General features: G+C 38.0%; 1 pseudogene; it reads right to left on the minus strand.

The window, feature by feature from the left end:
- Positions 1 to 13,969: 13,969 nt before the first annotated feature.
- LOC102847482 lies at positions 13,970 to 15,301 on the minus strand (annotated as a pseudogene).
- Between the last annotated feature and the right edge of the window lie 234 nt (positions 15,302 to 15,535).

The raw sequence follows: 15,535 nt of genomic DNA on the forward strand, positions 1-15,535 counted from the left end.
TTTTTACCCTGTTGGAGAAGTTTTTGGATGTGCATAGGGATTTGATTCTTAGAAGGTCCCATTCATCTATATTATCTTCTCCTGGTTGTAGATTTTTCAGGATACTTGGGAGACTGTTTATGTTCTGGATTAGGACTACTACCATTTTACACTCCCACCAACAGTGAATAAGGGTTCCAGTTTCTCCACAACCTCACCAGCATTTGTTGCTTGAAGACTGTAAATCTTTATAGAAGCCTATTGCTCATCTTTATCTTGCAGGTGGCTTTGAATTGCTGATCTCTTGGTAATAGTCTTTTTTTTTTAATTGAGATTTTGATGAAAGTTTATAGAGAACTTGGATTTCTCATCCTTCATTGTTTCACATTTTCCTCCCTGCCCCCGCAGTTTGCTTTTTTCATTGGCAAAAACAAATTCTTTCATTGTAGAACAATCTCCACCCCAACCCCAGTCCACTTTAGTATGCAGCTCTTCTTCTGGACTGTTATCATATAAATAATAACTAATCATATATTCCTTTTAAGCAATTCTTTCCCTCTTCTGTTTCCATGCAGTGTGCATTATTTATCCCCTTTTTTCTTAGTTTTCCCTCAACCCCGAAGTCAGTCCTGTTTTACAACAGTGGCACTATGCAATACTTGTCCTTTTGGGACTGAGATATTTCTTTCAGCATAATGTCCTCCAGGGTCACCCATTTTGTATATTATTTCATGAGTTCCTTGATTTTCAGTGCTGCATAGTATTCCATGACGTGAATATGCCACAGCTTCTCTAGCCATTCATTTGTTCATGGGCACTTGAGTTGTTTCCATCCCTTTATTATTGTGAACAACGCAGCAATAAACATAGGTGTGCAAGTAATAGTAATTTAAAAAAAAATTACAGCTTTACTGAGATAGAACTTACAAACCATAAAGTTTATCCATTTAAAGTACACAACTCAATGTTTTTAGCATATTTACACAGTTATGTAAGCATCACCATAAATTAATTTTACTCTTTGCTATTAATAGTCATTTTAATGAGTATACTGTCATGGTTATATTAATATTAATTGTACCTGTCTGAATTTTACATGTAACAGGAAGTTTCTCTTACCATGACTAAGGAAATCCCTTCGTGGTGGAGGTAGTGTTATGTATCGTCGAGTTGCCTGCGACTCATAGCAACCCCATGTACAATAGCCCTAACCCCTGCTCTATCCAGTGCCAATCTTATTGTCTCTGACACCTCTATCCCTATTACCCCAGACATTGAATCAGTCCATCTCATCAAGGGTCTTCCTCTCTTGCCCTGTCCCTCCACCCTCCCAAGCATGATGATGCTATGGGAAAACCTAGTTGCTACTGTGGAAAATTTATATAAGTAAATAACTCACTTTCATTTCTCTGTCAACAGCATGGTGGATGATCTGTTTTATGAGGAGAAAAGGAAATGAAAGGAGGAAGTTAATCCAGTGACTGTAATCAAATTTACAAAAACAACTCCAGAGATTAGATTGGGACCTTAGAGAGCAATAGATTTGTGTTAATGGTGGAGGAACAACTCAGAGTGAGAATCAGAATGAGCATGAGAATGGTTTAATAACTTGAATGGATTTACAGTCACTAAATGGTGCATGTAGAAATTGTTGAATTGCTTGCTATATACTTTGCTATATATATAGTCAACAATGATAAAATATATTAAATATGGATTTACAGTCACTAAATGGTGCATGTAGAAATTGTTGAATTGCTTGCTATATACTTTGCTATATATATAGTCAACTCTGATAAAATATATTAAATATGTAATTGAATTTTTCTTTTCAAAAAATGGCCTCCAAAATAGAAATAGCAGTAGTCTCCCTACTGAAAGAAGAGTTCAGTTTTATTTGGAACTTGAATGAAAAGTTTACTCATTTCTATTTTGTTCCTTTGTCTAGGAAAGAAAAACATGAGAACCGTGCAACGTGCAATGCTCACGGTCTATTACAGAGTTTTCATAATACAGCACTGATTTATATATGTGTTTATCTAGCGCTAACTACATATAATAAGGATGGTAGTAAAGCATAGTGAGAACCCCTGGGACAAGAAGAAACCTGACACTAATAACCTGAGGGAGAAAAGACCACGTGAGCCAAAAGGGAAATGGCTAAACCTGAATCTTGGGAGGCCTACATCTGGAGACAGCTATTATGCCCATTGAAAAAACTGCTGGGCAAGTTGTTGTATGTTAAATTTGAAATCATATGGGAAAGGAGTTGGTATGTATTGAAAAACAATAATAAATCGTCTATCTCTATCATCAATCCCGCTTACACAGATAAAAACTGAAACTCAAAAAAGATTCATTCTCCCAGCGTGCTGGGGTTTGAATCTGATTATGGAGGACTGAAAACCTCATGGATGTTTTCCAGTACAGCAGATGCAAGAATTCAGGCCACCCTCCTGGAATGCCTTACATATCAAGAAGTTACTTCTAGGTGAGGGTCAGCAGGCTTCACTATGGTGGGCTCCAGGTCCCTTGCTCTATTTCAGGCAGAGCTGTCTTGCTTTTATCTGTTTTATCATTTGTTTAAAGATTATGGTTCTGTTTGTGGGAGGTGCAAGCAGAAACTAAAATAAACCAATAACCACATTATCCTATGCTGCCTTCAACAGTTTGATCATATATTCTAGGTCATGTTGTTATTGTTCATGGATGCACTTGAATTAGTTTCAGCTCAAAGCTACCCATGTGACAGAACTTTCCTATAGGTTTTCTTCACTGTTATCACTTAGTCTCTCCCTCACAGGGTTGTTGGATGGACATAAAATGCCAATCTGTTTGTTACCAGCCGAATATTTAATTGTTGCACCCCCGGACTCCTACATTCTTGGATACAAACAACTCAAAATCCTACAGCATTAAAAACTTATGCTCAGAATAAAATTACTTTGTTAATTAAGATTACTTTAATGAAATCTGGATATAAGAAAACAGTCTTTATATCTACCAACCTCCTTGGGGGTGGGGGGAAAGAAGCCTTGTTTATTACCTCTTCCCTTTATGTGAACTTAATGTCTCTAAATGATATTTTGTTTTCTGGTGAAAAAGGAGCAGTACTCTGTCTTTGTTCTTCATTAACTATGTCAGCTTAGCCAGGTATTATAATCACTTCTGTAATAATTTCCATAGGGAGCTCTGATGGCCTGGTCCTTAGGAAATTGCACTGCTAACTCAATGGTATCAACTCTCTGGTGGTTCGAATCCACCAGTAGCTCTGCAGGAGAATGATAAGCAATCTTACAGCTTCAGAAAACCCACTAGAGGGTTAGTTATGAGTCAGTTCTACCAATCAGTGTTTCAGAGTGATTTAAAGTTTATTTCATAATTCTTAATTCACTACTGTTAATCAGAACACATTAAGATACAAGACTTTTTATTAGCCCAGTTGTTGTTATTAAAACTATATTGTTCATAGTTCCATGATGTGATTTTTGTTCGAGGAATATATTGAGCAAGTACTGTTAATTGTTGTTCAATGGAAGCAAATCATATAGCTAAAGGAATCTTAGATAGTATAGACCAGAACCTCTCTTTAAAGAAAATGAACCCCAGAGTTTAAAGTGGGCAAGAAAACATTTCAGGGCTTCTAGGACAGAGGCTGTGTCAGTAGGGAAAGTAATTTGCTAATATCACACATGAAACTAAGTATCTGCTGAGAGAGAACCTCTGACAGTTGATGGAATTGCTATAATTCATTGTTCTTTAGGAGGTTTCATACATTTCATACAAAAAGAAACAGAAAATTCCTTATACAATTCATTTAGAGTTTAATTCTGCTTTTACTATTTCCTGAAGAAACATAGTTTAATCTATGTCAAACAACCTTTTCTTCACATCTCTTAGAAAGTGGATTTCCCCCCGATGTTGTATAGATTTGAGATTTAAAAGGCATTTGAAATTCACATTCCCTACAGTTCACCAGTTTCTGCCAGGAAATTTGGAGGACAGTTACCTGGCTAACTGCCTGGAAGAGGTCCATGTATGTCCCTATTCCCAAGAAAGGTGATCCAGCAGAATGTGGAAATTATCAAACAGTATCATTAATATCTAATGCAAGCAAAATGTTCTTGGAAATCATTAAAAAAATGGCTACAATAGTACTTTGACAGAAAACTACCAGAAGTTCAAGCTGGTTTTTGGTGTTTAGGGAATTTTTTTGTTTGTTTGTTTTCAAGCAAAACAAGTTAAAAATATTAAGGTAATAAGACAGAGGCATAACCACTGAAAAGTAGGATATGAAAAAAGTTAAAGAGAAAAAGAAAGGGGGAAAGGGCCCCTGGGAATAAAAAGGAAAGGGGTGAATGCTGTCAGCAGAAAGGGAGAGAAAGAACTTGAGCTGGTTTAAAAGGCTGCAGCACCAGGGATATCCCTGCTGATGTTGGATGGATCCTGGCTGAGAGCACAGAATACCAGAAAAATGTCTATTTGTGTTTTATTGACTGCAAACACGTTTAACTGTGTAGAAGATAACAAATTATGGTTAACATTGAGAAGAATGGGAATCCCAGAACACTTAATTGTGCTCATACAGAATCTATACCTAGACCAAAAAGCAGTTATCCAAAGGGAGCAAGGGAACATGGCATGGTTTAAAAGCAGCCAAGGTGTGCATCGGAACTGTATCCTTTCTCTATACCTATTCAATCTGTATGCTGAGTAAATAATTTGCAAAACTGGACTCTATGAAGAAGAATGTGGCATCAGGATTGGAAGAAGATTCAACAACCTGCATTATGCAGGTGACACAGCTTTGTTTGCTGAAAGTGAAAAGGATAGAAATGTTACTGTAGAAGATCAAGAATTACAGCCTCCTGTATGGATTACATCTTAACATCAAGAAAACAAAAGTTCCCAGAAACAATAACAAAGTTTAACTGGACAGTAAACAACAAATGCTGGTGAGGTTGTGGAGAGATTGGAACTCTTATTCACTGCTGGAGGGAATGTAAAATGGTACAGCCACAATGGAAGGTGGTCTAGTGCTTTCTCAAAAAGTTGGGAATAGACATACCATTTGACCCAGGAATTCTACTACTGGGAATAAACCCTAAAGAAATCTGAGCCACGACTCCAACGGATGCACACACACCCATGTTTACAGCTGTGTTACAATATCAAAGAGATGGAAGCAACCCAAATGTCCATCAACAAATGAAGGATTAGAAAAACTATAGTATATGCACATGATGGAATATTATGCAGCATTGAAAAACAATGAACTCAAAACATTTCACAACATGGAGCATCCTGTAGGACATTATGCTGCGTGAAATATCTCAGGTCCAAAAGGACAAACACTGCATAACACTGCCATTGTAAATTAGGACAGACAGAAGGGGGGTGGAGAATGGGAAAAGAGTAGATAGATAATGAACATTGCATTCAAACAGTTGAGGGAAAGAACTGTCCAAAAGCAATGTATGATTAGGCATTATATGTAGGCCAACAGCTTGGAACAAGGGGTGCCTTGTGGTGTGGGGAGAGAGACGACAGAGGGAGAAGAAAATGTTCAACAATGAAAAAAAAATATTATATGTATAATTATATATAAATCTCCTCACTACAGGGCCAAAGTTAACATTATGATGGATGGAGAAAGGATCGAAACTGTCAGTAATATCATCTTGCTTGGATAAAATGTCAATACCCTTTATACTGTTGTTGTTATGTGCTGTTGAGTTGCCAGCGACCCATAGTGACCCTATGGACAGCAGCTCTGAACCTCGCCCTGTCCTGTGCCAATCTCAGTTAGGAAATCAGGAGTTGTAATGCATTAAGCAAGTTTTCTATTCAGGAACCGCTCCAAAATCCTAAAGAGCAAAGATGTCAGTTTGAAAATGAAGGTGCACCTCATTCAGACCACGGTCTTCTCATCACTGGTTGTACATCAGAAAAGTGGACAATGGAAAAGGATGATAGAAGAAGAATTGATACCTTTGAGTTGTGATGTTGGAGTACTCATATCTCATGCACTACCAAAAGAATAAAGAGATATGCCTTGGAAAAAGTGCAGTCAGAGTGTTCTTTGGAAACAAGGATGGCAAGGATTCATCTTGGAAAGGGACATTATGCTTAGAAAGATGGAAGGTCAGTGAATGAGAGCAAGACCCCCAATGAGGTGGATCAGTAGTGGCTTCAGCAATGGGTTCTAGTGTGTCAGAGATGATGAGTATGGCACAAGATAGGACAGGGTTCAGGTTACCTGTGTACAGGGTCGCTATAAGTCAAACTTGTCTTAATGACACCTAGCAACAACAGTTATTAGCACTGTAACTTAATTTTAGGGAGCTCGGGTGGTCTGGTGATAAAAAGCTCCACTGCAATCCCAAGGGAACATTTTTTTGCATCCATCAGCTGTTTCATAGGAGAAAATAGGCAATCTCCCCCTGTGAGATATATTTTCTCTGAAAACTTGTTGGGGGGTCAGCTATAGATTGGTTCTGACTCAAAGGCAAACAACGATTTTTTATAAGGAAAATTTTAATTACCTATTAATGTGACTGCATTGAGAAAGTTACCATCTTCAGGATTGAGCCTAATAAAAGGTACCCTGAAGAGACCACAGAATGAGTGAGCAGCCGTTTTTGATAGAACAACACAGGGCTTGTACGCTGTCATTGGGATAGTTTGTATTGCATGTGCCTGAAAAAAGTTTCTGGAAATCTAAAATGCATAGAGTTTCAAAGTTCTATTTCCATTTTCTATCACAGAGACATTGTAAATGGGAATAATTAGAGAAATAAAACTTCTACTTTGTATCAAGGTAAAATAAGTTTCTGGACTTTGGGTGGGTGTATAAATTGATACATATAGACCAAGGAATTTTAAATTGGTTGGCATTCTTCAGAGAACTTTCTTTGAAGTGAATTCTTTTAGTAGAAGAGAAATGCTTCCTACTCTATTTCTATATTAAAACAGTGTTATTTCCCCTCAAATTCTACTTTGCAACAAATTTTGGGGAAAGAATATTAGATTAGGAATTAAGATTGTGTCTGGCGCCTGATTCATAGTGTAATTTTGCAAAATGTATTTAATTGTTCTATGTTGACTCAGTGACACACAACAATAATAATGTGTCTCATGTGCGAGCAGCTAGAGTCAGAAAATCAAAAGGGCAAAACTCATTCAGCATTTCTTAAGCTCAAGGAACTGAAGAACAAATTCAAACCTCCAGTTGCTATAATCAAGGATGCTTTAGGCAGAATGTTAAATGATCCAGGAGGTATCAAAAGAAGATGGAAGGAATATACTGAGTCATTGTATCGAAAGGAATTGGCAGATACAGAAAAATTTAATGAAATAACATTTGAGCAGGAGCCTATGGTGTTGAAAGAAGAAGTTCAAGCTGCTTTGAAGGAAATAGCAAAAAATAAGGCCCCCAGAATACCTGGTATACCAATTGACATATTTCAGGTAACAGATGCTGCCCTGGATGTGCTCACCAAGTTGTGCCAAGAAATCTGGAGAACAACCACTTGGCCAACTGACTGGAAGAGATATTTGTTCCCATCCCAAAGAAGGGCGACCCAACTGAGTGTGGAAACTACAGAACAATATCATTGATCTCACATGCAAGCAAGATTCTACTGAAGATTATCCAAAAACGACTGGAACAGTACATCAGCAGAGAACTGCCAGAAGTCCAGGCTGGGTTTAGAAGGGGTCGTGGTAGTAGGGATATTGTAGCTGATGTTAGATGGATCTTAGCTGAAAGCAGAGAATACCAGAAGAATGTCTATCTGTGTTTCATTGATTATGCAAAGGCATTTGACTGTGTGGATCATAACAAACTGTGGCTGACTCTGAGAAGAGTGGGAATCCCAGAACATTTAATCGTGCTAATGTGAAACCTATACTTGGACAAAGAGGCAGTCGTCAGAACAGAGCAGGGCAACACTGCATGGTACAAGATTGGGAAGGGTGTACGCCAGGGATGTGTCCTATCTCTATATCTTTTCAACCTATATGCAAAGCAGATTATCCGAGAGGCTGGGTTCTATGAGGAGAAGTGTGGCGTTAGGATTGGTGGAAGATCTATCAACAATCTGCGTTATGCAGATGACACAAATTTGCTCGCTGAAACTGAGGAGGACCTCATGCACTTACTGCAGAGGGTCAATGAGGTGGATTGATTCAGTGACTGGGGTAATCGGAATGGGTGTGTCAGAGGCAATGCAATTTTGGCACAAGATAGAGCAGGGTTTAGGGCTGTTGTACATAGGGTCGCTATGAGTCGCAAACGACTCGACGGCACATAACAACAACAACATATAAAGTGAAAGATAATTTTATCTAGACCAGTTATTTTTTAAAGTAAATATCTATCTATATCTACCTACCTACCTACCTATCTATCTATATTTGATGTGGGAATGGCATCCACTTCTTAAATAAGAGTTCATAGAGTTGCCTCTGGAAACTCAACGAACTTTGATAAATGTTGATAGCTGTAGAGGGGCTTCAGGCCTTTTGTTCATAGGGTTGCTATGAGTCGTGCTCGACTCAAAGGCAATCAATAACAACGTATTTGATGTGAGTTAGGATGGCACATTCTCATTTGACAATTTCCATACATATTTTCAGTGATGTTTATTACCTGTATCTCAATGTGTCAACATTTTTTTGTGCTCAGTTTATTCCCTTTCCACTGCTGTAGTTTCCCTGATCCCTTGTCTTCTCATCTTTACTGTTGAGTGATTGTTGATTTATTGGCTAGTGTTGATGGTTTACTTTATCCTTTCTTTTGTGTGCCATTCTGCTATTTTCCTAAAGGATGACCTCAAGGTACAGACTCTAATTTTAAAGACTACCTCATAGTAATACAATCCCAGAGACTCCTCTGTTCTTTATATTTCCCAGTTTTCTGGCTTTTTAAAAAAAATAAAAGTCTGAGTTCAGCTCTATATTTTTCTCCTATTCTATCCAGAGCCAACTATTGTGCCCTCAATAAAACTGTAGACCAGTCTTTTTTTTTTTTTTTAGACCAGTCTTTCTTGACCATAACAGAATTCCCAGAAGTTGAAGATAGATCATGTGTAATTTGGAAGAACATATTCAATATTACAATTTTATTTGGGGGACAGTCAAACAAAAGAATGGAATTATGCCTATGGTTTGTATAGTACAATCACTAGAAATAAAATTCATTGGTGGATATAGGAAGATGTTTTGATATCATAGTATTTATTATTTTTATTTAACATTTTATTATGATTTGAGTGATGGTTTACAGAGAAAATTTGTTTCCCATTTAACAATTCATATGCATTATGTGTCCTGACAAATTACAACACCCACATGATAACAGTACCCTTCTCCTCCCTGTGTTTGCTGTTTCCATCCTTCCTTCTTTCCTGTCCCCTTCCTGACTTCTGAGCCTTATTCCTGGGAAAATGCTGCTATAGTGGGCTTTAAGGAGTGTGCTCTTCCCTAGTGTAATCACCTAACAGTCTTGTCTGTTTTTTGACTGAAATTTGAATCACAGGTAATTTCCATTCCAATCTTTAAAGGCCTTAGTCTCAGGAGTTCCACCAGTCTCTAGCAAACCAGTGAGCCTGATTCTTAGGATTTTTAGTTTTGATACACATTTTCCTCCCACTCTGTCAGGGATTTTCTATTGAGATCTCTTTCAGAGCTGTCAGTAGTGGTAGCTAGGTATTACATAGTTCAGGTCTCTGGATTGTGGAGACACAAGTTTCTATGGTCCATTAGTCCTTTGGGCTAACAATCTTTGATTTTCTTCACTCTTAATTGGCTAAAGACTGGGAGAAGACCATTAGTTGCACCTTAGACAGCTTCTCACAAGCTTTCATATCAGTATTTTAAAGGTAACTGTTTCTAGAGAAGTATTTCAGGTAGAGTAGGAATTATTTAAATAACAATTAGACATGGGGAGGATAAAGAAACACTGATCTATGTTATTGTTGAGCTATCCTAATTCTTTAATTATAAATAAATAAATAAATAACAGAAATAATCTTTGAGTGTACAAAAGTAAAATTAAACTCAAGTTTAATATTTGGTGCCTGAACAATTAACAAATGAAAGTCAAATGGAATTACCTTTATTACTGGAGGGCAGAGAGCCAACTTAAAAAAAAAATCAAACTCATTGTCACCGAGTCAATTCAAACTCACAGTAACCCTAAAAGATAGAGTCAAGGTACCCCATGGTGTTGTTATTGTTAGGTGCTATTGAGTCCATCACCATCCATAGCGACCCTATGAACAACAGATATAATCCCTGTTCTATCCTGTGCTATCGTCACACTTCCTGACACACTAGAGTGTATTGTGGCAGTCACTGTGTCAATCCACTTGGTCGAGGGTCTTCTCCTTCACTGACCCTTCTCTGCTTTTCCAAACATGATGTCCCTCTCCAAGGAACAGTCCCTCCTAGCAATGTGCCTGAAGTGAGATGAAACGTCAATTATCTTTGCCTCCAAGGTTGCACTTTCTCCAAGACATGTCTGTTTGTTCTTTTCGCAGTCCATAGGATCTTCAGCACTCTTCTCCAACACCACAGCTCAAAGGCAACAATTCATCTCCTGTCATCCTTATTCATTGTCCATTTCTCAGATGAATACATAGTAAGTGATTGGAAAGACCATGACCTGAATCAGATACACCTTAGCCCTCAAACTGACATCATTGCTCCTGAATAATTTGGAGTTTAAAACTACCCCATAGGGTTCCCAAAGCTGTGAAACTTGGAAGCCAGTTGTCGTATCTTTCTCCAATGGAGCAGCTGGTGGATTTGAACTCCCAACCTCTCAGCGGTCAAAAACTTAACCATTTGTACTGTTGTTGTGTACTGTAGAGTCAGAACCAACCCATAGGTGACCTTTCAGCAGGTTTTCAGAGGCAGTTAATTGCATGGGAGGAGACTGAACATCCTTCTACCATGGAGCCAGTGGTGGCCTCAAACCTCATGCCTTCAGGATTGTATTGCAGCTTCTTTCCACTAGGCCACATGAGCTTAACCATTTGTATTACCAGGGCTCTTATGGGGCAGAAGGTAGTTACAGATTCAACTCAAAACACATCATGTAGAAGAGTACCCAAAAAAACCATGAACACAATAAATAGGGAATATATGTATATAAGAAAGAAAAGAAAATTTAGAAGTTTACAATAAACATTCAAGAATCTAAAAATTCTCTGTAAGTCAGAAATATCTTGCTATGTATCAGAAAGCTGGATGACAGAAGGAGTTGTGGTGCTAGAAAAGTCTTGAACATATACCACGGACTGCCAAGGAAACAAATAGATCTGTCTTTGAGAGGGTGAAACCAAGTTTCTCCTTGGAGGCTAGGATTTTGAAGCTCTATCTCACATACTTTGGGCACAGGACCAGAAAGGACCAGTCCTTGGAGAAGGACATCATGTTCAGAAGGGTGGTGGGACAGTACAGGAGTGGAAGACCTGGGATGAGACGGATTGATAGAGTAACTGGGGCAATGGGGGTAGGCGTGTCAGTGTCAGTGACATTGGCTCAGGATAGGGCAGGCTTTAGAGCTGTTGTACATAGGGTTGCTATGAGTCTCAGGTGACTTGATGGCATATAACAACAATCCTTATGAGTTCTGGTCGCCTAGTGGTAAGAAGCTGTGCTGCAATCCTGGATGCAAGTGGCTTGAGTCCACCAGCTGCTCTGCGGTAGAAGGACAGAAAATCTCCTCCCATCTGGTTACTACTTCCTGAAAACCCACTGGAGGGATCAGTCATTTGTCTATTCCGACTTGGTGATACTGAACAACAACAAGGAAAGAAAAGGGTCTGTATAATTTTTGGTTTTGAAAATTTGTTTTTTTAGAGCCTAAAACTGGACAATTAATTATTTTTAATGTTTCATGAGATTGAAATAATGTGTTTATATTTTCTGTTGGGTACAAAGTTACTTGTTTTTGTCTGTCTACCTGTCTAGCCATTTATTAGCTATAATAATATTACAAGATTATATTTGATCCCCATGTCTTCTTAGTTTCCTCTGGTCTGTGACTGTTTCTCAGACTTACCTTGTTTTTTATGACCTTAAGCATTTTGAGAGATATTGGCCAAGTATTTTGTAGCATGTGCCTTAATTTGGTTTTGTCAGATGTTTTTCATTTGGCTAGAGTAGGGTTGTGGATATTTGGGAGGAAGGTCACAGGGATTAGGGGACATTCTAATCCTATCACATCAATTGATCTGTATATAGCACAGGAGAAGAGGCTGCATCTTTCTTCAGCAGAGCAGCTGGTAGAGTCCAACCACCTGCCTTTGGGTTGGCAGCACAACTCCTTACCCACTAGGCCACTAGAGCTCCTTTTAAGTCTCCTGTTGTTGTGTACCATTGGGTTGGAACATAAATCTCCTGTTGCTGTGTACCATTGAGTTGGAACCAACCCATAGCTGGCCCTCTGGCAGGTTTTCAGAGGCAACTAATCACTCTAATCACTCTTGAACAAATCCAAATTTCCTAGTAATGTTCAAAATGAACATTACAATTTTTTTTTTAACACTACAATTTACCTTTAGATCTTGTTGTGATGAGAAAAGCATGTAATGTTTAATAAGACAAAACCCCTCAACCTACTAGTAGACCTAAAAGACAAGGAAAAACATGCTGAGTTTTTCCTTGACAGATTCCCCCAGGCCAAATGAGTCATTGGCTAGGCACTTCTATAGTACTCTCTGCATACCTTTTTTTTTAAATGCTACTTTTCACACTTAATAGTAAGTATTAAGCTTCTGTTTCTTTCACAAAGATTTAAAAAAGATATATATATTACTCATCTTTATATCCTCAGCCCTTTGCTTCAGAATTTGCCCATAACAGATACTTAATCAATATTTGCTTGATGAGCAAATGAAAAGGTGGAATGTGAATTGAGCCCTGATTGCTGAGTAGGGTTTCTGCAGAGATGCAATAAAGTTTCACTCAGGGAAGTGGCATGATCAGAGCTGTATTTGAAAGATTCTTCTGACATAATTTCATTACTTTAGATACTACTATTTATTTTGAAGCAGTAGCTTTCAGAAACTGGCTCATACCAGCTTGCAAGAGCCAATTGTTAACAAAAAATACTACATAACTTGGGGGAGGCTGGAGACCATTATGTTGAGTGAACTAACACAGTCTCAAAAGGATAAATATGGCATAAGACCATTCTTGTAAAATAGAAGGGTAACTAGTAAAATATGTATGGGAACTCAAGGCAGGGGACCTGAGGATGTGTAGGGGTGAAACCACAGGGTTGCAGTTTGATGAGTGGAGGCAGGGCTGGAAAGGAAATGAGAAGGATCCAGGCAAAAAAAAACAGGGTAATGATGGGCATGATCCAATGGTGATTAATTTTATAAAACATAATGCATGAGAATGATTGTATGAAGCACAATGGGAATGAAGAATAGCATGAAACACAATGTATATGAACTTTGTAAACAAACTGAACCAATTTAAAAAAAAAGCCAATTACAAAGGACTTCTTGTGTCCTGGTGGCAAGAAGCTGCACTGTAATTCTGAAGGTAAAAGGTTAGAATCCACCAGATGCTCTGCTGGAGAAGGAGGGGCAATCTCCTTCTGTACCAGTCAGAATCAATTCAACGGTACACACACACAAAGCCAATTTTTAAATGTTTTGAGTAATTTTGTAATTCTTTCATTAAACAAAGTTTCTCTTAAAATTAAAGTTATTATTAGATGAATTCCATTAAAAGGTAATAAATACATCACTTCTGAATTATTTTCCTATATTTTATTATTATCTATGCTCTTGAGTTTATTTATATCTGTTATATCTATATGGTGAAAGATATACAATGATGGGTTACATTATGCTTACTTTAAATTCATAGTTTTATGACTATAGTCATGAATATAAATCATCTTTTTAGGATTTTTCCCCCCACAAATAATAACTTTCATTTGTCATTATGAAAAGTTTGAATTTTAAACAGATTCTTGAATGGGTGGCTCATAGCCGGCCTTCAGCTTTTTCAACTTTATCATCTGTCTCATTTTCAGTAGCTTTTCCAGAGCTACCACCTTCATCATGAAGCTCCATGAGTTTTCCCAATTCAAATTTGGCCTGCCCCAGCATTTTGACTTTTCTAAGAGATAGCTCATGGAGAGGATACATAGACTGGCAACCTTTTCTATGTCTTTCCCAATGCTGTCTGGAATCAATTTATTGACACTTAAGTCACTTGTCTGCACCTCTCGGGTCATGATTTCCATCATTTTCTTCAGGAGTTGGCACACCTGTTGGTGCTGAGGGAAAGAGGTCTTCAGAATTTGAATGTTGTATTTTTTTTTTTAAACCAACACAAAACGGACGAAGCAAATACCCATCGGTAGTCTGAACATCAACAGAGGCTTTGGTAATGGTTTGCTATTTTTTTACCATGGAGCATATTTTGTCACGAGTAATATCCATGCCATGGAAGTTGCAGCTTTTTGCCTTGAGTATCCTCAGTAATTAGCATGAATTTTCAAAATGCAACCTCATCATTTCCCAGATAGATCAGCAAGGCTTACTTCAAAAACATGACACAACCTCGGTCCCGGAGTCCTTGTAACTAGTGCCTTCTCTCTATTTTCCTGAACAGAACTGATGCCTTTACATCATACCAATCCTTCTTAGGAAATGGATCAACCACTTTCTTCTTGGCCCTTTTTTTTTTTAATTTTTTTTTTAAATTTTTATTTTATTATTTTTTGTGTGAGTGTACCGTCAAATCAGATCTGACTGGTTGGTACAGGAGGAGATTGTCCCTCCTTCCCCGGCAGAGCATCTGGTGGATTCGAACCGTGCGCCTCTGGGATTGTAGTTGCAGCTTCTTGGCTCTTTTTTTGCCACCTTTTGTAAGGCCCTTGTCCTTGCTGACCACCATGGTGGTGCTCAGATTTTTATATTGATTGCTTGAAATGGAAAATGATGGAAACAGTACTTTATGGAAGTGAGTAAATGCTACAAACTAAGAGCTTTTTTTCCTTCTGAGAGTTGATTTTAGACATTTACTTGAATACTATTGTTTAGAGGACAAAATTGACAAAAGAGCAGTGCAAGGAAAATATCCTTCCTCCCCCCAAAAATCCAAAAACCTTACTGCCATTGATTCTGATTTATGGCAACACTCCATCCGGTTTCAGAGGCTATAATATCTTTACCAGAAGATAAAGAAGCAGTTAGACGATCTTTTTCTTTCTTTTAACAAGCAACACTCAATACACTATTACCATCAGAACTCCTACACAGTTGAAAAACAGAGTTGAGGACATTCCGAGAATTGAAGGGGAAGAATTTTTAAGTCGAAAAATCCCTCATGGATGAAGGTAGATGGGTCATATACTATATAAAGGTCATCAACTTTCTCAGCAAGAACAAGACACTAGGAGAGAATTCATTATTCTTTGGAAACGTTCACTCCAATCTGGTTTTATATATACTTAAATAGGTAGTGACATCAATCAAGTGTTCATGCCTTCCACTCAGAACTTGCTCAAAGCTGACCC

The sequence above is a fragment of the Elephantulus edwardii genome, unplaced genomic scaffold (genome assembly GCF_000299155.1).
Source record: "Elephantulus edwardii isolate Elephantulus edwardi_28Jun2011 unplaced genomic scaffold, EleEdw1.0 scaffold00094, whole genome shotgun sequence".
NCBI classification, from domain to species: Eukaryota; Metazoa; Chordata; class Mammalia; order Macroscelidea; family Macroscelididae; genus Elephantulus; species Elephantulus edwardii.